At 37.2% G+C, this 25183-nt stretch overlaps 1 long non-coding RNA gene and 1 pseudogene across 1 annotated transcript; one reads left to right on the forward strand and one right to left on the reverse strand.

Moving 5' to 3' along the window:
- Window positions 1-12051: 12051 nt before the first annotated feature.
- LOC133869754 (uncharacterized) lies at window positions 12052-13855 on the forward strand. Its single transcript, XR_009900521.1, has 2 exons — window positions 12052-12115; window positions 13576-13855. It is a non-coding gene; the product is annotated as an uncharacterized LOC133869754 (long non-coding RNA).
- Window positions 13856-20760: 6905 nt separating this feature from the next.
- Window positions 20761-24951, reverse strand: LOC133868940 (glutamate receptor 2.7-like; annotated as a pseudogene).
- Between the last annotated feature and the right edge of the window lie 232 nt (window positions 24952-25183).

Consider the following 25183-nt stretch of genomic DNA (forward strand, 5'->3'; position numbering starts at 1 on the left):
CAAAAGCGGACAGTATTGTGTCATTGGGGGTGGGTCGTTACAGGCGATGGTTGCCTCTGGATCATCCATGGAGAAGAAATAAGAGACGATTCAATGGTGCGCAGGAAATGGGTAGTCCTCCCAATGTGCCGAATGGCGATGAGATCATCCGACAATTAGAATGTGTTGTCAATCGGGCAAGGACCGGACAGAAGCTACCGGTTGGGGAAGTTGATTGGGAGAGGCGAAGTATATTATACGATTTGCCGTATTGGAAAGATTAGTTACTACGCCATAACATTGATGTGATGCATACAGAAAAAAAATATCGTTGATAACATACTTGGCACGCTATTGAACATGAGTGGTAAAACCAAAGACAACCACGAAGCACGTCAAGACTTGCGTAAGATGAAATTGAGACCAGAACTTCATCCATTTACCGCGGAAAACGGCAAAACACTTTTGCCCGCAGCTTGTTTCACAATGACGAAAAAAGAGAAGACTGACTTTCTGCAAGTGTTACATGATGTTAGAGTGCCAGATGGATATTCTTCAAATGTGTCACGTGGTGTAAAGCTCAAGGAATGTACTGTTGGGGGTTTGAAGAGTCATGACAATCACATAATCATGCAACAATTCATGCCAATTGCACTTCGAGGAACCTTATCAGATGATGTTGTGAGGCCTTTAATCGAGCTATGTGGGTTCTTTAAAGATATTTGTTCAAAAACATTGCGGGTGGAAGATCTGGATCGTCTTGAAAATCAAATTCCTATAATATTGTGCAAATTGGAACAAATATTCCCTCTGAGTTTTTTTACATCCATGGTGCACGTAAGCATACATTTAGTACGTGAATGCAAACTGGGTGGACCGGTACACTACAGGTGGATGTATCCCGTTGAGAGGTAATGTTAAAATTTTGTTAAATTAAGGTTTGTTCTTATATGGCAGTCTCATAGTCTAACTTTAATGTAGGTGCCTTGGTAGATATAAACGTATTGTTCGTAATAAGGGCGCACCCGAAGGGTCTATTGCAGAGGGTTACATTGTAGACGAATTGTTGACATTTTGCTCTCGGTATTTAGTCAACGCGCCAACGGTTCACAATAAGACCCCAAGATACCAAGATGAATCAAGAGGGGCGACCAATTGGTTAAAACTTGACAGTTGCACGTTGGAGCAAGTACACCGATATATTTTATTCAACTCTGATGATTTTCTCCAATTTCGCACGTGAGTCAGATTATTGCTAGATATTGTTAGTTGCTAAATACAATGAAAAGTAATCAACATCATCTGTTGTTGACGTATAGGATGCACATGGAGTCGTTAATGGAACAAAACAATAGGGAACGTACCTCGCATCAACCTTTGCTGAAGCAACAGCGAGACCAATTCTGTAGCTGGTACAAGTCATACGTAAGAAAATTGTTGATTCGAATAATTATTTACGTATAACAACATCATGAAACTTTGATTTTTAAATAAGGTTTCTAAATCACAGGTTGATAAGTTGACCGAGGCGAAGAGAATGACATTAGGAGAGAAACTTGTTAGTCATGCCAAAGGCCCAATGTTCGATGCTGTCGAATGTAAGCGGTATGTGGTTAACGGCGTGTTGTACCGCACCCTAGATGTCGACGAAGAGAAAAAAAGTCAAAACAGTGGATTGTGTGTCACCACTGAAGATGGTCCCACCTACTACGATAGGCTAACTCAAATAATCGAGGTTACATACTACGACTTGACGCGGTATGTCATTTTCAAGTGCGATTGGGCCGACATTCAACCGAATAAGGGATACAAAAAGGACGAATATGAATTCGATCTGGTAAATTTCAAGAACCTAATACACACGGGTGCGCGAATCACTGATGATCCGTTCGTACTACCTAATCAAGTATCGCAAGTGTATTATGTCGAGGATCCCAAAAATCCAAATTGGGCTGTTGCTGTAAGGACAAAACCAAGAAATGTGTACGATGTTGGCAGTGGTTAAATATGGTTAAACTATTAAATAGAATCCAAATATATGGTGTGTCCAGAAGGACTTACTTATAGTTGTCTCAATTTCATTTTTTAAGCATGTCGTTTTTGCATGCTACATATTGTATTTTTTATATTGTATTAAATGTGACTCATTTTAATGTGTTTGCAGATAGACATGGCCCCTAAAAAATGGAAGCCGCAATCGAGAAATGATTTTTGGACGCCTATGGACCGCACATCAGAGGGGCCATCAGTTGTGGGGTCAGATGATACGACACAGGACCCTAACGAGACACAAGGGAACGTAGATTCTCAGCATGTACGACATGAGCAACCGATTGTAGGGTTAGACGAAACGACACAGGACCCTGACGAGACACAAGGGGACGTACATTTTCAGCATGCACTTGATGACCAACCGGTTGTAGGGTCAGACGATGTGACACAGGACCCTGACGAGACACAAGGGCCGGTAAATTCCGAACAATGTATAGCACCTGAGATGGAGTTTGGATCGTCAGTACAATCAGGACCTGATACTTCACATCATAATGGTACTACTCGGGTGCCACGTATGTTACGGGGTGGGAAAGTTTACACAATAGGCATGAATTAATTTTATATTTGATGATAATCAATTACTTTGATAATATTCTACCAATTTAGTGATAATCAAGTGTGACATAAATTTTTTTAGTGGTTTGCAGATGAGCAGGGTAGAAAGAATGTTAGGACTGTTGGTAGTCCTAAGGACATATGGCACGTACCTGTTGGAGAAAAGGTGGTGATCGAATTCAACACGTTGTACCAACCAACCGGCCCGGGGGTCGAGAAATTTAGAAGGATTTGTGGGAAGATCATAAGAAATGGTCGATTTGTACAATTGCATGGTAACTGGAGGAAATTACCATTGGAAGGGAAGGAAGATATGTGGCACACCCTAACGGTATGAAACGATTTATTTTCATGTTTATCACTTATTTATAGTTTTGTAGTCCTACACTTTTAATTAACTTGCGTTGATTTCATTTTTGGTGTAGAAAAAATTTAATTTTGAGCCTGTCCACCTAGTTGATCACATTAAGGAATTAACATTGAAGGACCTAGCAAAGAAAAGAAGGCAATACAGATACGAGATCAAGTGCGTAAAACCATTTGTATATAACCTGGAATTTTTTCATTTGATGATTGTTATGTATTTTCAATTTTCCGAATACAATTTCTTGTTTCTAAAGACTACCCTTGTCATGTGGATCAAAAACAATGGAAGACTTATGATGCTGTCGTTGGTGACGTGACCATATTAGCTGACAGATTGGAATACGTGGACTTTACTCAGCCATACACCGAGTCAGGGTTGTCCATGATAGTTCCTGCAAAACCTGATGGGGCAGCATGGATGTTTTTGCAGCCTTTCACGTGGGAGGTGTGGGCGGCGACTGGTGCCATCATGCTTTACACAATTCTTATAATTTGGTTCTTGGAGCATCGATTCAATCCAGAATTTGGTGGCCCATGGAAGAATCAGATTGGCACCACATTTTGGTTCATATTCTCCTCTCTGTTCTTCGCTCACAGTAAGTACCAAATTTCTAGAATTATGACAAGAAATATTCTATGATGCTTACCCCAAAAACATGACTTGCATTCAATAATGTTATCTAAACAACTCAATATTGTTATTAGTGTGGATGTCATTCAACTTAATTAGTGAAGTTTCTTATTGTTGGACAAAAGGGTATAGTACCTTAACAACACAATATTGTTACTCCTCTATATGAGACAGTACTTCAGAGAAATTAGTCGGAGTTTAAGGGTTAGGATGCCAGAATACTAAAAAAATTACAAGGTTGCACCCCTGAGTTTGTATGCATAGACACCGAGTTCAAATCGTATCTGACTTGAAAATTTACTTGTTTGTGAATCAAACACTACATTATTTGAAGCAAGAATTTGTTGACAACATTGACCCCTGCAGGATTATGCTAAATCTAATATGATAAGGCTTTCTAATCAACATGAGCCCCAGATATGGACTTCACTAACTTAACGCTTCATCATATTTATTCATTTCTTTATTTAGTCTAAGGTTTCTTATTTACCAATCATAGCCTCTTGATCTATAAATATAGACCATTATAATACAGTTCATCATAGTTCAATATATTCAAGATGTAGCCCTAACGCTTCATCTGTCTCTTTCTCTCTCATATTATATGATGTCCCATTATATATTTCTATAATAACCAATTTGAAATATCTAATGAATGCTTGTGATCGAATCGAATCGTCGCCTTTTTTTGCTAAGTTAGAACTGCCAGTCATGAACTCCATGTTTTTTCTTTGCAGAAGAGAAAATTAATAGCAACTTAACTCCAGTGGTGGTGGCAGTATGGCTCTTTGTTGTGTTGATCTTAACCTCGAGCTACACTGCTAGTCTGTCTTCTTTGCTCACCGTGCAACGACCACAAACAGATAATACAGATATCGAGTGGCTAAAGAGCAGCAACTCAAAAGTTGGTTGTGATAATGATTCATTTGTCAGGAATTACCTGGAGGATGTGATTGGATTCCATTCACAGAACATCATCACAGTTTTGGACGAATCTGAGTACACAGGTCTATTTGAGAAGAAGAACATAACTGCTGCCTTTCTTGAACTTCCGTATAAGAAAGTTTTTATCAACAAGCATTGCAAGGGATACATTGCCACCACCACACCCACTACCTATAAATTTGGAGGATTTGGATTTGTGAGTAGTTACTACAACTTTACTGTTTCAATTTCCACAGAACTTCAAGTTGATCGATTGATCATCCCAAATTTCCATAGTAAATATTGCCAAAAAAGATTTAAAATACACCACTTGAAGATGGTAAGCTAGCTCCCCAATAGCCACTTAAAAGAATCTTTTTTCTCTAATAGGTATCTATTCTTATCTTTCATGCAGGCATTCCAAAAAGGCTCCCCAATAGCTAGGGATTTTTCAGAATCAATTTTAATGCTATTAGAAGACGGTAAGCTCACACCACTTGAAGATGAATGGTTGACTCCTTCAAATGAGTGTTCGGTCAATGTAACATCCAATAGGACAGAACATTTGAGCCTCCAGAGCTTCTGGGGTCTCTACCTTATATATGGTGTAATTTCTTCCTTTTGTTTTCTACTATCATTAATCCGCTAACTAATTAATTAAAGAGGTATCATAGGCATACGAATTGAAGGCAATGCAACTTCAAGCAATAGAGTTGCAAGATATGTACTTTTACAATGGAGAGATCAATATTCCAGGGAGATCTTTTTTGCTCCGGACAATATTCATGCCTCTGCACCTGCTGAAATTGAAATATATGCCATAGAACTCAATATATATATATATATATTGAATGCACCAAGTACGAAAGCTAGGTACGTATTAGATGAAAAATTTATGAGCTTCTTGTCGAATTGGTTATAAATAAATTTCAATTCTTTTTTTTTTTTTTTTTTTTTTTTTTTTGATGAATAAGCATTTGTGCAAACTTCTTATACCGTTCGATCTAAATTTATGAGCTCCTTTCGTTTAGCTTGTGTCGAACTTCTTGTACGTACCGTTGGATCTAAATGTGTTGAATGTCCTCATCCAGTACTCAACCAAAGAACTAGGGTTGAGCAAAACAAATAATTAGTACATAGAAAAGAGCTCTTACAAGAGGATCGAGCTAGGGCATCGGCGTGGAATTTTGTATCTTTGAATTGGTCAGCTAAGAAGAAGCTAGTCGACTGAAATACGTACCTTAGACTAAGTCACCAACGAAAAGGTTATAATTAAGGGAAAATGATTATGACACTCACATTGCACAACTCTAACACTCACACTAGATACAAGGAAGTAGGATCCACATACTGGGTCTCACTTCCTTGTGTCTGGTGTGAGTACTGGAGTTGTGGAGTGTGAGTGTAACAATCACTTCTCATAATTAAGTACTATAATAGGATTTGACAACATAACTTTCGTTACTTATCTCTAATTCTCTATTCGTTTCCACATAAATTATTTTTTGTCGTAAAATATTTTAACGAAATTATTTTTTAAAACAAAAATTTTTTAATTTTTTTTTCGGCATTTGGTTCGTACGAAAAAATCACCGGTAACAAGATTTCATTACTGGCCGGTAGGATTCCGGTTACTGTTGTTGGATTCCGGTGATGTAGGCTGGAATCTGGCGGCAATGGCTAGATTCCGACCAGTTTCAACGGAATATGGTCCGCGAAATCTGGCAACGGTGGCCAGACGTAACCGGATTCCTACGGACAAATGCCAGATTCCAGCACCTATCAGATTCCGGCGACGGTCGCCGACGCCGAAATCTGACGATCAGATACCAAAATTCGAGGACTTTCGTCGATATATTCAATTCGAACTACTAACAAACTCCAATACCTGACGGTGGCAGATTCCCACTACCGTACCTGCAAGAACGAAGAGTTTAAATTCAAAAAACTATTTACGATTTTTAAAACAGTAAATCATTTTCTAAATTAAAATTAAAGAGGATTTTACGGTCAAACTGAAAATGATTTTTGTGGACTGTCATTTTCAATTGCACCAAATATAAAAAAATACAAAAAAATATTTTACGTCCAAACAAACGAAAACGAAAAGGATCATAAGTCAGTATTTTTTTGGAAATGGAAATTATTGTTTGAATGGGAGTAAACTTATTGGTCGGCTGAGATTGAGTGCAGAATTTTTTGGACTTTTCAATGTCAAACATCTCGAATCTTTGAAAATCAAAACTAACGATCCGAATAGAAAATGAGTGGTTTGCACGGAAATGCGGGCACAGAAGCACTAGATGTTAAGATTGAAAACAAAAATTCTACGATATAATATAGCTAATTAATGTCACAACACTATATCTTTCAATTCACCCGACGTCGTATGAGAACGACGAGAATTCTACTGTCAGTCGCCGTTGAACTGTAATAATTATTCTTCGAGAATTAATGATCACAACAAAAAGGGAAAACAAAAATTGATCTCCGAGCTATTGACTAAAACTCATCTGAAGAGGTCGAATTGAACCCGCGGCTTCAAAAACATATATATGTATATTCTTTTTCTTTTTTCTTGTGGCCTTAGGGGGGGGGGGGGGGGGGGGGGGGGGGGGGGGGGGTGGTTCAGCTACTTGTCTATTTTTGAAGGGTATTGACGTGTATTTTTGTTCATTTATAGACGAAAGTTAGATAGATAGACTATTTCTGTTTTTATCTATAAGTGAAATATTATTTATGATACAAAATAAAATTTGGATGAAAAAAATAAAGTTGTTAAACCACATGGGCAAAAATGAATTTAATTAACTCTTATTTTTAATCTTTTACTTTAACGTTATTAAACCACATGGGCAAAAATAAAGTTGTTATATTGTGACGGGTTAACCCTCAGGAGTTTGACACGTAGCGGACCGTTAGTTTTTGGACAAAAAACTTAACCGAGGTATTAATTCGGTTTTTTTTCCAAAATTGAAGTACCATCTGTGATGCGAATTGAAATCCAGGAACTAAAAAATAAAGTTTTCAAAACTCAGAGACTAAAAAATCTGTTTAACTCTAAATTTTATAAGTAACTACAACATTTATACAATTAATAAATATATTTTACTATTCTTTTTAACTTGTTATGGTGGGGTTTTAGTGTATAAAGTGACCCTACCAATATTTCGTACCAAAATTAAGCAATGATCAAATTCTTTGCACATAAAACTTATAAAAAATTTAGTGTTAGTACTCAAGGGTCACCATTACACCACAGAGGTAAACAAAAGCAAAATTTTAAAGTAAGAACAATATCATGTCTAAACCGGGGATGGATATAAAAATATATAGATTGCTAAAACAAGGGTATAAAACAAAAGAAAACAATGGCTTCTGTCAATGAAAAGACTTTAAATATCCAAATCAATGGCTATAAAGGCCAGGACAACTGGTCCAAGTATTAGAAATAAAGGCTTAAAACATTTAAAACAATGGCCTAGCTTGAACTATATATTTTAAACCATCACGGCTAACTAGTACAAGAAAACACTACAAAAGAAAAGAAAAAAAAAAAAAAAAAATTAGAAAATCATTAAAAGCAAAAGAAAAGTCACACCACAATATCTGGACCGAAAGATTGCTACGGCTTGTGGTAGAAAAATAAAAATAAAAGAAACTTTGTTTATAGAAGGAAATACATGCTGGTTGTCAAAGTTAAAAGTGAAGGAAAACGTTAATTCAATAAAAAGTTTTTTTATTAAATAGATGAAATGCTCTTTAATTAATTACCCGAATTCATGTTAAGGCAGGCCCGGTTCTACCCGTAGGCGATCGCCTAAGCCCCTAAGGGAAGCAGGCCTCAATAATAAGATTTATATTAGTGTAAATAAAAAATAAAAAATGCCCATTTTTTTTTGCAATCAGGAGAGGGAGAGGAAAAAAATAATAATAAAAAAAGGCCCAATTAAAATACACAAACGATTTTGTAAAAAAAAAAAAAAAAAGTGTTTTATCTCTCCACGGAAAAACTAACAGTCAAGCTCATAAACATGATTTTGCCAAAAAAAAAAAAGAAAAGAAAAGTGATTAATCTTTCTGCAAACTCTATAACTCTCACATAGAAAAACCAATAATTACATGTTTGGGAACACAACGATTTTGTAAAATAATAATAATAATAAAAAAAAATCATTGCCCATTTGGCGACTCTAGAACTCCCACATAGAAAAAATCAATCGTTAGAATACAAGAACACAAATTTATTTAATTTTTTAGAAAAAAAAAAAAAAGACAAACACACAAATCAACAGTCTCTCTCTAGCAAATTACCACAATAACTCTCTAAAATGCATTGCAATTTTTCCCAACAGTCAGAAAGTAGGAGACGTATAACCACCGCTACAAGCTCACCCGCTTGACCACAGCCAGCTCTCGCGTTAGCCTCTCCGCCTCCCCTTTGAAAAATCTCTCGCACCGTAAGCTTTCATTTTTGTAAGAGAAAGAAAGAAGACAAACAAAAAGAGAGATAAGAAGAGAGTAGCAGGTGGACGTTGGGGTTTGAGTTTGAGTGTTCGAATAGTCTAGCATCGAGCAATGTGTGAAGTGGACTGAAGTGATGGAAACAGTAGAAAGCTGGCAAAGAAGAAGGATCTGGAAGCTTATGGCGATACAATCATTTCAAACTGGTATTAGTTTTATTAAATTGTATTCTTTTTTTTTTTTAGTAACTTTTCAATGTCATTTGTGGCGATGATAATAGCCACACTTCATTTTTCTTTTTCTTTTTTATAAAATAGTATTATATTATTTTTGTCAATAAAACTTAAATTAGCAAATTAATATTAAAGATGTAATTACGTAAAAGGGGTTATTGAAGTGTTATTATTCATAAATATAAACAGTACATTTTACATTTTTATATTTTTATAAAACAGTATTATGTTTTATTTTTGTCAATAAAAACTTAAATTCCTAAATTAATATTAGGCAGATAAAATGATTCTAATCAATTATTAATTAATGGATTACTAATTAATAGGTAGGTCAAAAGTGTTATATTTTCTTGTATGAAATGAAGCTGATAAATCAGGTTCAATTATTCTCTAGGGTAAAATTTTTATTTATAAATGTTAATTAAAAATATGCATTAGATATTAAAAACGTTAAAAATAAAATAATAAAAAAAATTAATTGAACCTAAAAAAGAATCTCTAACAAATTTATTACTATCAATATGATAAAATTGTATCTAAAAATCGAAAAATAAATAAAATAAATAAATTTTATATATAAATATAATATATATATATAAAAAAAAAAACTTACTAAATATAAAAATGCCTCATTTAAAATTGTCGCCATACGCCTCACAATGTATTGAGCCGGCTCTAAGGCTAAGAGAGAAAAAAAAATAATGTAAAGAAAAGACAAGATAGAAGAAAGTGACATCCCAGCTTGCAATTTACTGTGAGATGTAGAGGTGGAGAAACCGAGATTTTTTTTTTTTTTTTTTTTTTTTTTTGAACTAATAGCATGTGCTATTATAACATCTGAAAGCCCACAGGCGACATCATGAGAAATGAGGGACATACCCTCCACACTCTTAAGCTAGAATGATCTAGCTTAAAAAACAATTACCTATGCAGAATCTTAAATTTTACTAAAATTACAAACCAGCCCCCTAACAAAGAAAATTCCAGTAAAACTTAAGCCGCACATAAGCAACTGTACATAGTAACTAGAGAATACACAAACACATCTAACAGAAATTCAACCCAAGTCGTCGGAGGAGAGCACTGTCGTCGCCGGAGACCGGGGCGTGTACAACACGCGCCTCCCCCAAAGCTGCCAAACAACAGATCAGCCACCCAGTGCCCGGCCACCGCCTTTGCACGACGAAAAACGACGGAGCGAGACCTCCACGCGCTGGTCGAAGAGAAGACTTCCCTGGCGCGTGACGATCACGAGCCGGTCACCGATGACCCCTACGGCCGGAACAAACAACGGCGAAACCAGAAAACACGGTGAACCCATCTGAGCGGCGCATGTCTCTAAGAAGCCGATGGATAAGCGTAGATCTAGCATCAAAAAGTAGAACAGATTAGGCCCAAAAACGCTCCACCGACGAGACGAAACGTGTGAAGACCAAGAAAATAAATAGGGGGTTTAGCAATTAATAAATTGGTGTTTATAAATAGATGGGATTAATAATAGATTTTAAATGATTATATTTATATAATTGAGAAATAAAGGGTATAAAGTAAGGGGTAAAATGTAGTTAGATTTAATGTGAGGGGCATTTCAGTAATTTTCCCCTCATTTTCTCCCTTATCCCTTGCATCACTGAATCCTTCTCCTTTCTTCTCTTTTCTTCTTCTTTCTTTGTTTTTCTTCCTCGCATGCTCGAGCAACTCACAGAGAGTGAGATCGAGAGATTGAGAGAGAGTTTCAGAGGGAGAGATCGAGAGATGCTGAGAGAGAGATGAGATCGGGGAGAGTTGAGGGAGATGGAGCCCGATCCTTCGGTGGGTGGCGCCGACGAGACCAGAGGACGCCGGCGATGCGATCTCCGGTGAGCCAGCGACCCGTAGACCCAGCGCAACCGCCGATCCGTGAGACCCGGAAGAGAACCCGAGCAACCCGACCCATGACCCGCTGAACCGTGTGGAAGACCCAGTCCCCCAGCAGCGATTTCCAGTGAGTTGAGGAAGCTTCGTGGGAACTTGAACAGCAACGCAGGATAAATATTCCCACTTGTTTGAGTGAACCCAGGTATGAATTTTCGATTCATAACGATTGAGCATTAGATTCTCTAGAAGTTCATGTTGGCATGATCGTATAGCGGTCTAATATCCAAATTTCGAGGACGAAATTTTTATTAGGAGAGAATGATATAATGTCCTAGAAAATATTTAATTGGTTTATTAGGATAAAAATAAAAATAAGTCTACCTCGTGTGGTAAAATAAAACAAAATTCATTTTGATCCTATAGACTTGTAAATTGTGACTAAGAAAATAAAATGTAAGAGAATGTTTTTAAGTTTAAAAGAATTAGGAATTGCAAATTGAATAAATAAATAAATGTATAAATAAAATAATAAATAAATAAATATCAAATATATATATATATAGCAGCAGGCCGCACGGCCTTTCATTTGAAAGGCCGTACGAACAAATTGGTGAAATGGCCGAAACGAACTGAAGGGCTTGGCCCTTCGGTTCCAAGGAAAAAAAAAAAAAAAAAGGATAACGTGAGGCGCATGTGCGCCTCACTTAAAGAAAAAGAAAGAAACAAAAAGAAAGGGCAGTGCCTCATGCGGTCTGTGGCCGGAAGAACAGAAAGGAGAAAGGGAGGGAGAGTTTTAAGCTTTTTCTAACGAAAATTGCGATCTACGAAGATCCAACGGTCGGATCTTCAATCCGTTTTTGAAAACGTGATCCTTGCACTCGGATCTACGTTCGTACCGATTGTTTTAAGGTAAAACACTAAACTCATAATTTCGTGATTTTTAGGTAAAATCCTAGATATAAGTTTAATCCTTTATATCCTTTAAGTGTTTGAGCTTATTGGAGCTTACTTGAGGCTAGCCAAACTTTGGGTGGGAGTTTGGTGAATTTGGGTAAGTTTTTCCTTGAACCTTAATTTCGGGTATTTGATATTTGTGGATTTTAAGAGATTAACTTTTAGTAAATGTGAATGTGTTTAAAATAATTGTTATTGGGGCTAAGTTTGGAAAACCCTAAGTTGATGGACTAGATTAACTTGAAGCTTCTAATTATTTAAAATTTGATTGTTAATTTGTGGGTAAATTGTGGGAGATAGTGATGATTAATCTCACATTAACCATGGATTTTGTAAGAAAAAATACTTATGAGGTTAGGTTTTAATGTAGTAGCTTGTATAAAAAATGGGGTTCTATTTATAAGCCTAGGAATATTGTTAAGTATGAGTTTAGGCAACTGTCGAGTAAAATAGTCCTTAAACGATTCATGAGGCAGTGTAATTATTGGATGGAAACTAAATGGGTGCAATATGTTGTATTCAGCGGCATTTTGGGGGAGTGAGCCTAGGACTTGTTAGTGTCGGTGTGCAAGCAGTTGAAGTGAGTATTCTACTCACTGAGAAAAGATATTTTTATGTATTTTATAGAAATGCAAATGATATATGATTTTCTTACTGAACCAACGATATGTTAACATGTATGTTTTGGATGTTTTAAGTAGTTTCAATTATGTTGAAATATCAATGATGTTATGAAATGATGCATGAATGAAATGTTTTGAATTGATTTGAAGTATCTAAAGTGTGTTGCAGTTGGGATTTAATTATGCAAAGAAAAATGATGAGATTTCATGTTGATTGGTCCATGGTATTTGAAGAAAGCATGATTTGCAAAGAATAGGAGTATAGAGTTTGAATTGTAAAGCATAAAGCATGAACACATAATAATGGAAGAGAGCGTAAGGCTCATAATAACGAAGAGAGCGTAAGGCTCATAATAATGAAGAGAGCGTAAGGCTCATAATAACGAAGAGAGCATAAGGCTCATAATAATCGAAGAGAGCGTAAGGCTCATAATAACGAAGAGAGCGTAAGGTTCATAATAACGAAGAGAGCGTAAGGCTCACAATGAATAAGAAGACTATCATGAGCATGCATAGCATTGTTTAAATTGTGTGATGTTTTCATGATAAGTATATTGTAGTTTTGCTAGACGTGTTAGTATGCATAAGAGTCTTGATAGAAAAAGAACTTATGTATATTGGTATCGGATGGTTGCATGATTTAAATGCCCTTGTTTTCTATAATGAATTTCCTACGAATAATATTAGCTGCCTAGTATGTTAAAATGCTTTCTATTTGTCAGTGTATGCTATATCAGCTATGGGGATTTTCAAAACAGAAGTTTATAAAATTGGTAGCTGTTATAGTGTACGCATGACTATAAAGGAAAAGTTGGTTCTTTGTAAAAACTCAGTGAATGGTATACCTCTGAGGTCTTAGTATATTTATTTATGCTAAGATTGTGGGCTCATAATTCCACCTATACGGATGTGGCAAACCCCCACAATCGTATAGATGTAGTTCCTGTGACTGCAGGTACACCTGACTTTGAGGAAGACCCTGTAGCTGCGTATTTGAGATACTACGATTGAAGCACTTCGCGATAGTCGTACTGAGTTGGACTATGGAGTTCACTCTTTTGGGGTATTTTGTATATGGCTTGTGACGTAGGTGTCACATATTCTTTTGTGTAGCCATTCTTTTGTATTAAGGGGTAGATGTAAACCTTAAACTGTTAGACAGATATGGCTCTTTTGTATGAACCACTAGTTAATTTTAGATGTGCTTTCCGTTATGGTTGTTATATTACAATTATTCCGCTTCTAGATAATACTCTGAATATCAAGTACATGGTATGGAGCATGTACGTATGTTGGCTGAGCGACATGTAGTCGTGCCACTGTGATGACTCGTTAATGTTTTATAAATGTTTTGTACAAAAAAAAAAAAAACGGGTCGTCACACGTGACGATCACGCGCCGGTCACCGATGACCCCTACGGCCGAAACAAACAACGGCAGAACCAGAAAACACCGGTGAACCCATCTGAGCGGCGCATGTCTCTAAGAAGCCGATGGATAAGCGTAGATCTAGCATCAAAAAGTAGAACAGATTAGGCCCAAAAACGCTCCACCGGCGAGACGAAACGTGTGAAGACCAAGAAAATAAATAGGGGGTTTAGCAATTAATAAATTGGTGTTTATAAATAGATGGGATTAATAATAGATTTTAAATGATTATATTTATATAATTGAGAAATAAAGGGTATAAAGTAAGGGGTAAAATGTAGTTAGATTTAATGTGAGGGGCATTTCAGTAATTTTCCCCTCATTTTCTCCCTTATCCCTTGCATCACCGAATCCTTCTCCTTCCTTTTCTTTTCCTCCTTTCTTCTCTTTTCTTCTTCTTTCTTTGTTTTTCTTCCTCGCATGCTCGAGCAACTCACAGAGAGTGAGATCGAGAGATTGAGACGAGAGATTGAGAGAGAGTTTCAGAGGGAGAGATCGAGAGATGCTGAGAGAGGGATGAGATCGGGAGAGTTGAGGGAGATGGAGCCCGATCCTTCGGTGGGTGGCGCCGACGAGACCAGAGGACGCCGGCGATGCGATCTCCGGTGAGCCAGCGACCCGTAGACCCAGCGCAACCGCCGATCCGTGAGACCCGGAAGAGAACCCGAGCAACCCGACCCATGACCCGCTGAACCGTGTGGAAGACCTGGTCCCCCAGCAGCGATTTCCAGTGAGTTTTCCGGCGGACCCAGCAGTGATTTCCGACGAGCTCGTTGAACCAAGAACCCATGGAGACCTGAAACCCATTGAACCCGAGAGAGAGACCCATGACCCAGACCCGTGTGACCCGTAACCCGGGAAGAAGACCCGGTTCTTCAAAGTTATTTCCGGCGACTTTCCCGTCGGAATCAGTGGTGTTTTCCAGCGGATTTGTTGAGGAAAATCCCCAAGGTATAAATTCTATAATTTATATGAATTAATTTGTTGATTGTTGAATTAGGGTTTTATGATTTTGGGGGTTTTGTTCGGCCATGTGTGATGCTTGTATTTTCTGGATTGTTACCATGAGCTTAGCATTTTTTGAGTTGGTATTTGTTGTGGATAGACTATGTGTATGTCGGCCGTGTTCTCTGTTGTGGCCGGTTGTGTGTTGGCAGGGACTATTTGGGTGTTTTATGGACTGTTGGCAGATTGAGAATTTGATGGGTTCACTGTGGTTGGCTGAATTAGGCTGATTATTGAAGTTGTTGAGGATTTTGCAGTGCTTCCCTGTTTTGTGGATTTAGATTCGTTTAGTGACGATTTTGTAGGTTTAGGAGATTGAGTATTATGTTGTTTTGATGAGTGTTGCATATGGAATTTCAGTGTGAGTACCATGGAGATGTTGGGTATTTTGTAGTATTGTTTCCCTTGTTGGCCGTGTGGACTGAATTGGATTGTGAGTTGGCTAATTTGAGGTGTGATTCTAGGGACTATTGTGATGCTTTCTCTGTTTAGTTATTTGGATTTATGTTCTAGGGTTAAGGTAACCGAATGGATTGTTGTTAAGCTTGATGTATCAAATGAGTGATTTATGATATTGGTTTATTTAGGTTATGATTAACCGTGTGAGATTTTAGAGTATTTTAATGGGCTGATTTGGTGTGGTGCCTATTGGGTTTAGTTTTGGAAGAAATTTGGTAGATGAATGTGGCTTATGATTATTGGAATTTTAGTGAGTTGATATGAGGGAAAACCTTGCTATATTTGATGTTGTGTTTTAATGGATTCAAATATGGATTTTTCGATGGATAATTTGATGATATGTTAGTTTATGATTAATTGTTGAGGATTAAGGTTAATGCTTGTGATGGATTTATGGATTTAGTTTTCTGTGGCGTCTACTGTTTGTGGTTGATCCTTGGTAGTCCTTAATGACTATGGATGATTGTATGTAAAAGAGGGGATTTGACTTATTTTGAGAGAAGGAATGGGGAAGAATTAGTGTACAATGGATGTACTAAGTCAACACAATAAATACATAAGGGTGAAAAATAATAATGTGGTACAACAAATTTGTATAAGCTAATGAAAATAATAAATACTTCATTGTGTTAATAAGCTAGATATAATAAAAACCTAGAACCGAGAATTAGCCTAATAATAGCTTAAGATACCTAGTTAGGCTTTGAATCCATTTGGAATAGTTAAATGCACTATCAAGTTAGGCTTAAACTTAACTTGCATTGTGTATATATATAAATATGTATATATATGTATATAAGTTCGATATATATAATGTTAAGTTGGTAAATAAATAAATAAGCAAATAGGATAATATGGGTATCTTAAAGATAATAAGATGAATAAATATGAACCTATAACCAATGATCAACATAATGGTAACCAAGATACCTAACTAGCCTTAGAAGTGGATTACGCGACGTGTGAGCAAGCGGGTAGTTTATGTGTCATAGGGTTTAGGTTTAATAGCATAGTCTAATGTTACCAATGTTTGCAGGATCGTGTTGTAATTGGAGACTTCAATGGGTTCTCCAATGTAGAGTTCGAGTAATTGGAATCCAGTAGGAGTTCAAGTCTAGAGTCTAATGCAGCCAAGGTGGGTATTCCACTCACTGAGAAAATATATATTTTTATATGTATTGGATTGATAAGAATATATATGTTGTTTATGAAACCGAACCAACCATATGAAGAAATGTATGTTTTGAGATGATTTGTTTAGTTTCGATTATGTTCAAATATTATCAATGATGTTTAAGAATTGATGCATGAGTGAAAGGTGTTAATTGATTTAAAATGTTTGAGTATGTTTTGCAGTTGAGATTTAAATTATGCAAATTGTTTGAGAACATGTCATGTTGAAACTGCGTAAATTTTATAAAGAAACTAAGTTTTGAATGATTTCAAAGTATTGGATTAAATGCTGGATTTGTTTAGTTTTAAAAGGACGTGATTTAACAACTGCATGATTTCAGCGTGACACAGTAGGAAATATATACTGGTCAAGCACGGAACGTTGAGCATGTAGTATAGAGCATACATATCAGAGTAATAGTATCAGCACATTGAGGCAGTATCAGCAACACATTGAGGCATGCATAGCATATATAGCATTGTTTTGTGAGAGATGTTTTTATGTTATGAGTAGTTTTACTAGACGTATTGGTATGCATAAGAGTCTTCATGAAAAGATCTTATGTATATTTTTATCAGATGGTCACATGTGTTAATAGCATACATTGAACTTGAAAGTACATGGATACATGATTGCCCAGGTGCGAGTAATGGCATGTCTATGAGTAGGAAGGTTGATTGTTCTTGTTTTCCAGGAAAGACGTGTTAGCATGATCGAGTTTAGCTCTAGTGCTCTCATGATCTACTGGCGTCAAGGCACGAAGCTGAAATACGATTAGAGATGGTGTTGCGAGTGTTTTGTTGACGGATGTTGTCCTAGTACGGAAGAGTAAGATGCCATGTTCTTTGCTTAAGACTTATGTGTATACGTGATATCTGTGATGGAGTGATCGTGTGCACATATGTCCAAGCGACCGGTGAAAAGTATTATTATAGAGGAGTCTATATGTAGAATCTTCCAAGCGGTAGATTGGAACTTCTACATATGTTCACAGCTATATAGTATGTTTTAAATGTTTCCTGAATAGTCGGTGTTTGCTGCATTAGCTGTTGGTAAATTGTGGCTAATATAGTGCTCGCACGACTAAAAATATAATAAAGATTGGTTCTTTGTGAAAACTCAGTTAGTCTTGTACCACTGAGGTCTTAGTATGTTTCATGCTAAGGCGGTGAACTCATTCTTTCACCTATGCGGATGTGGATACCACCACAACCGTGTAGATGATGTTTCTTTGGCAGCAGGTACTTCGGTATAGTTGAGGGGTTGGTAGCAGTGTACTTGGGATATTATGACTGGAGCTCGCCGCGACAGTTGTAATTGTCGGACTACGGGTTGTCCACTATTTTATAGGTTTGGTATGGCTTGTGACGTTTGTGTCACTTATTCTTTGTTAAGCCATTATTGTTATGTAAATATTGTGTTAATAAGACTCAAACAGATAGATGTTAAATGGCTCAATATTGTAATTAATTTGTGATAGATGTATAAGTTGTAATTTCCGCTATTCAGATTTATGTTTTTCGCTGCATAGATAGATGTTTGTTATACTCTGATTATCAGGTACATGTTATGGGGCATGTGCCATATGTTGGTTGAGCGACACATAGTCGTGCCACTGTGAGGACTCGTTTTATGTTTGTATAAAAAAAAAAAAAAAAAAAAAAAAAAAAAAACGGGTCGTCACAAAACGATAACAGAACTCCCCACCGGACGCCTCGAGATGAACCCCCTGCCAGAGAAAACGAGAAGAAGGAAAAGAAAAACCAACCAAAATCAACACAAAACTCCAGAGCCCAGAAGACTCGGAGAACTAAAACTCCACAGCCTAAAACTGGGAGACAAACTACCCTTCCCATGGTACACACCATGGAGGAAACAAAAAACTCCATAGCCTAAAAGGCTAGGAGGCACCACCACCGGGGAAGGGAGGCGTAGAAGCCTCCCTTCCCGGTGAACATCAAACTGCTTGGCTGTTTTCTTGTTCGGCGGGTTGAGAGAGAGAGTTAAATGATGACTTGAAACCGAGATTTTTTTGAAAGAGAGAGATATGGGTGTTTGGGAAAATATAAGAGAGTGCAACAGCAGCTATGTCAAAATTTGTCAATTTATAAAGTTAGATTTCTGAGTTCTGGCATGCTATACGTAGAGAAAAAAGAAATTTTATGGGATTTAATTCCATAACAGGACAGGTTTTCTAGCGGCTACCACTACAAAAAAAAAAGCAAATTCTGGACGGTTTTAAACCGTCCAGAAATGCAAAAAAACCGTCTGGAATCAATTCTAGACGGTTTTTTATGGACGGTTTAAAACCGTCTAGGATATAGCGTCGGTAAATCAATTTCTGGACGGTTTGGACAAAACCGTCCGGAATTCTAGACGGTTTCACAAAACCGTCCATAACTAATTATGGACGGTTTGGGACAAAACCGTCCAGAAAATTCTGGACGGTTTGGTCCCAAACCGTCCAGATTTGCTCCTTTTTTTTTTTTTTTTTTTTTTTTTTTTTTTTTTTTTTTCTGCTTTCAGTTCCCGTTTTCTTTATATTAATATAATTAATAAATTAATTATGTAATGAAAAAGTAAACAAGGCGTCAAAAGACTCAAAACAACGAATCAAAACAACGAATCCGGCCGACGCCTCGAGCTTGCTAGGGTTTGAGCGGGACCGCTCGATTTGCCTCTGGTGGGATACGCGCCGAGGAAGGGAGGGTAGATCCAGTCGTTGGCGTTGTTGGGGTAGGGCCAGGAGGGGCCGTCGCCGTCGATGAAGAAGACGCAGAGGTCGAACGACCTTGGAGGGGTGGGAGTTGGGGAGGGTGGAGATGCGGCGGACGGCCGGGAAGAGTGGGCTAGGGAACTGCGGCGGACGACCGAGAAGAGTGGGCTAGGGAACTGCGGCGTGGACCGCGGGCCGTGTAGCCGGTGGATCCGAATCGAGGGATAGAGCCGTCACCGTCGATCTCTCCGTCAACGCCCAATCAGGTCGATCTCACTCTCACCCTGAAATGTTACTGTAGATCCGTGAGCATCGATGATGGCCGGTTGTGAAGTTTCAGGGCAGCTGGGTTTATAATATCTATGTACAATTTTGTTTTGGTTGTCAAATGAAATGGATGGTTGTGATTTTGGCTGGTAACAAAATCAAACGGATGTGGTGAAGTTTCGGAGCATCATGCGGATCGATGACATGGGTGAGGAAAAAAATTTCCAGACGGTTTCATTTGAAACCGTCTGGAATTGAAATGTTATCTCTAAAAATAATATTTATAAACGGTTTGGATGAAACCGTCTATAAATTTCTAGACGGTTTCATCCAAAACCGTCTGGAAATTTTAATTTCCAGACGGTTTAGTTCAAACCGTCTGGAATTTTATGGACGGTTTAATCAAACCGTCCATAAAAATTTTTTTGCAGACGGTTTCAAAAAAACCGTCTGCAAATTTTTTTTTCTAGACAGTTTTTAAAACCGTTTAGAATAAAACCGTCCATAAATGCCTTCTTTTTTGTAGTGTACGGTTTGGATTAGTGAAGTAAAATATTAGTTTTTGCTTAAGACACTTAAAAACGTGTATAAGAGTAGTGTTTGAGAATTCTCTTTACTATCATTATTATTATTATTATTATTATTATTATTATTATATATAAATTTTAATTGCATTTTCTTATTGTATTTATGTCTAGATAACTATATTATGCATGTAATTATCTATTCTCGTTACTAGATTGAACCTACTCTTTCCTACCGTCTCAATTGTAAATAAATTACTATTATCTCCCCCAAAAAAGATCAGGATCTCTGCATGTAGATGTTCTATGTGCCAATTAATCTTCCTTTGGTTTGGTTTGGTTGTGGGGTATTGCCTTTTTAACTTTTGTTTTTTGATTGTTAGCCGTTTCTGGTTTTGGGTGTGCCTTACACGCTTGTGTGTTTGATGTGCTGTTTCTGCTGTGAGGGCCTTGCGCATGCAGTTTTCTCATTTGCTTTTCTTTTCTTCTAAAAAAATACTTATTCATCCATAGAAACACAACGGAAATGTATTTATTATAACCAATATATTATACATGACAAGAACCTTTCGTACATGGTGCATTCAATATATAAGAAGTTTTATGCAATTTCAATTTCAGCAGATGCAGAGGCATGAATATTGTCTGGAGTATCGGTGGTGATCACGTACACCCATGACCTTGAAGAACTCAATTCACCTCGAACCATGGTGGGAGCCAAAGTACGAGCTATCCCTGGAATATTGATCTCTCCATTGTATAAGAATCTTGCAAGTCTAAGCGCCTTGTTCCAAGCACTTGTTTTGCTTGGAGTTGCATTGCCTTTGTCTTCCTCTTGCTGATGTTGATAATTCTTTAGTAAGCGGATTAATGATAGTAGAAAACAAATGGTAGAAATTGCACCAGATATAAGGTAGAGACCCCAGAAGCTCTGGAGGCTCAAATGTTCTATACTATTGGATGTTACATTCACCGAACACCCATTTGAAGGAGTCAACAATTCATCATCTTCGAGTCGTGTGAGGTTGCCATTTTCTAATAGCCTTAAAATTGATTTTGAAAAATCCTTGGCTATTGGGGAGCCTTTCTGGAATGCAATCATGGAAGTATATAAGAATTGATTCCTATCAGAGAAAAAGATGCTATTTTCTTATAAGACTCCAAATTAAATGGATGATAGAAGAAAAGGTAGAGGGAAAAAAAAAGGGGCAAAATGGTGCAAGTAGTTAGATATACTCTTGTATATTTTTTTGTTTCTTTTATATCATAGCATGCATGTACTGCGAAGATTTTTTTTTTATTAGTATTTATTTAAAATTTGCGTTTAAACATTTGGCCACCATTATGCATGGAAAGTTTGAGAAAGATCTACAGAATTATTTCTTCCCATATTTAAATTGTCTGAAAGAAAAATTTTCTGCTAAGAAATCTCAAAGACATGACATTGAAGTTTACTATAGAAATTTGGGATGATCAACTTGAAGTTATGTGGAAATTGAAACAGCAAAGTTGTAGTAACTACTCACAAAGCCAAATCCTCCAAATTTATAGCTAGGTGTGGTGGCAGTGTACCCCTTGCAATACTGGTTGATGAAAACTTTCTTATGTGGAAGTTCAAGAAAGGCAGCAGTTATATCCTTATTCTCAAATAGCTCTGTGTACTCAAATTCGTTGAAAACTGTGATGATGTTCTCTGAATTGAATCCAATCACATCCTCCATGTAATTCCTGACAAATGAATCATTATCACAACCAACCTTTGAGTAGCTGCTCTTTAGCCGCTCGATATCTGTATTAACTTCTTGTAGTCTTTCCACGGTGAACATAGTAGACAGACTAGCAGTGTAGCTAGAGGTTAAGATCCACACAAGAAGGAGCCATACTACCACCACCACTCGAGTTAAGTTGCTGTTAATTTTCTCTCCTGCAAAGAAAAAACATGGAGTTCACAAGCACTCGATGCGACGATGTTTCTGACAGAAACTTAACTGAAAATATATAAATAATCGTGTATGTTGTAATAATCAGATATTAATCATAGAATATTTCTTGTTATAATTCTAGAAATTTGGTACTTAACTGTGAGCGAAGAGCAGAGAGGAGAATGTGAACCAAAACGTGGTCCCAATCTGATTCTTCCATGGGCCACTAAATTCTGGATTGCATTGATGCTCCAAGAACCAAATTATAAGCATTGTGTAAAGCATGATGGCACCAGTCACCACCCACATTTCCCACGTGAAAGGCTTCAAAAAGATCCATGCTTTTGACTCTTTAGGTTTTGTAGGAACTATCATGGACAACCCTGACTCGGTGTAGGGCTGAGTAAAGTCCACGTATTCTAATCTGTCAGCTAATATGGTCACGTCACCAACGACAGCATCATAAGTCTTCCATTGTTTTTGATCCACGTGACAAGGGTAGTCTTTATCAGAAACAAGAAATTGTATTCGGAAAATTGAAAAAACACAATAATCATCAACTGAGAAAATTCCAGTTAAGAGCAGATTTTGCTGCTCTTCCTGCAACTTCCTAGTGTTAGAGCAGATAATGCAGCAGATGAAAACAACATTTCAAATTCAACACAAAGATATAAACCAGCAGCTCAAGATCATGATAGACACATTAACTCAAACTTAAGATAGGATAGAATAACATTTTGAATTTGTAATGCTATCTTGTATCGTTATCTGATTGTGCAATCCTCTGTAAATAGTTATTTACAAATACAAGTCGAAATCTCGACACCAAGTGTGTGAAAATGATCTCATCAAACACCTATAGTTCAGTTTATTATACCAAGGGGCTTGAGAAGATTCAGAGTTTTGAGAAACCAACATCAGAAGAAAGTCCCATCAGAAAAGCATATGAAATTTTCAATCATCAAAAAATGCTTCTCAAACAAAAGTTATCTAATTAGTTTTTTCAATTCTATTTACTTTTCAATTCTCACTTTTTCAAGAACTCTGTTCGAAACCCAAATCAATTTTTTGAAAACTTTTGTAAAGTACTTTCGAAAATTAAAATGGAAGTTGTTTGTTTGTGTCATGCACTACATGAAGATTAATAAGGAGTTTCACGAAACTGAACGGCAAAGTTGAAATTGTTACCTTGTCGAAAACTCCGTAAACCAATTCGTCATAGGTGCTGTTGAAGGCCACAAATTTGTAAGGCAAACTATAATTCAAATTAGATAGCACCATCTCGAAAACTTTTATGCACCAACCTCCATATTTGATATCATCTTTGTTGCTGTCATCTACCTTAACAAACTTCTGGAATGAAGTTCTCCCGGGAACTCCAATTATCAATGGATTCTTGTCAGTAGGCATTGCCCAGCCTTTTGGTCTGCTTAAGTTCATCTCGGCGGGCCAAATCACTGGGGCAGCCAAACGTTGTCTACCTTTTTCTGTCACAAGGCCTTTTGAGAACCTATCATATGGCGCCCAAAAGTCTAATTCTTCATACCTCTTATTTCGCACATTTACAATCCTCAATTTGGGGGGAGTTTGCAACAGCTTTCCTCCTTCGAAACGTATTTCGCCACTTAAACCAGAGAAACTGCTTGATGCTATATTCCTTAACAAAATCTCTGCGCTACTGATGTTACTGGCCTGTGAAATGGTCCTAATGCTATCATATGCTCGTAGAGCATGAATTCCCGGCTTAGGATTAGCCTCCTCTGGATACTCGGATTGGAATTTTTTTGAGAACAGGGCATAGAAATCTTTGTAAGAATCAGTACTAGTAGAATAGTAGGTCTTGATCCCTAAAGCACCTTCCATAGAGGAAATAACAGAGTCGTCAACCGAGTACAGGAAACTTGTTACACTGTCCGTGATAATCCAAGCTGACTCGTTCCCCATAAACCCGAGATTTTTAGCTTCTCTGAACAAATGAGTCGCCATCGACAACGATGACTGAAGAACAATAAAAACCCGAGATTTTGTTGCGTTCTGTAGCTTCAGCAGCTCGTCCAGAACAAACCCTTTTGGAGAAGACAGAGAAGAAGCTGGTGGAAGAACTAAACGATAATCAATCTCTGAATCAACATCCTGAAGAGCCTTGGATAGAAGAAGAGCTGACATCCCCGAGTCACTGGCATACGTACGCACCATCTTCATATATCACCACAACCCTTTTCCATTGGTACACCCCAACAATATCTGCAACGCATTTGATTTGTAAAGAACCATTGTTAGCCATTTGTATTAAGAAAGGCCAACGGCGTTCCATCACCGGTGGGGTTATGACACGAGCTGCGAATGAAATAATTGGAACTTTTTCCTTGTTTCCAACAGCAGCTACGAGTGCGGCTTCCTCCCATTTGCTCATGCCAATAATTACATCCACTTTCTTTTCCTTAATGAGCTCTTCAGCTGCAGTAAAAGCAGGGGATTAATTCTATAAATACAATAGAAATATGATATATCATCGTAAAATTTACTGACCGGCAGAAGCAACTTGAAGGGGGTCTAACTGGCCGGAGTCCTGGAAATGGAGGGACAGCTTGTTAGACTTTGAATAGCGGTTGAAGTTTTCAGCGGCAATTTCAATGGCTATTTTCTGTTCTTTCCCGATTCGGGACTTGACATCAACGATTCCACCAATATTTGTAACTATGGTTGTATTAGTAGCTTGTCCTCCATGGGAGATCAAGAGAATAACAGAGATGAGTAAGGAAAAGAGGTGGCAAAACTTTAGAACTATGTTACTGGTAAAGAAAAGAAATCCCATTTTGTATGTGATAAACCCAGGTGATAGTAATGATGTAGTACAGTATAATAATGAAGATAATGAGTATTATAAAAGACAGAGAAATAAGATGATGAAAGTAATTAAAAGATAATTTAATATAATGATTTAAAATAATTCAAAAACATAATACAAAAGAGAATCATATAGTGAAGAGAAAGACGATGTAATAAACATTCTTACTTGATATTATTGATGGAAAGAAATATGATAC

This window comes from Alnus glutinosa, chromosome 5 (assembly GCF_958979055.1).
Source record: "Alnus glutinosa chromosome 5, dhAlnGlut1.1, whole genome shotgun sequence".
Taxonomy (NCBI): domain Eukaryota; kingdom Viridiplantae; phylum Streptophyta; class Magnoliopsida; order Fagales; family Betulaceae; genus Alnus; species Alnus glutinosa.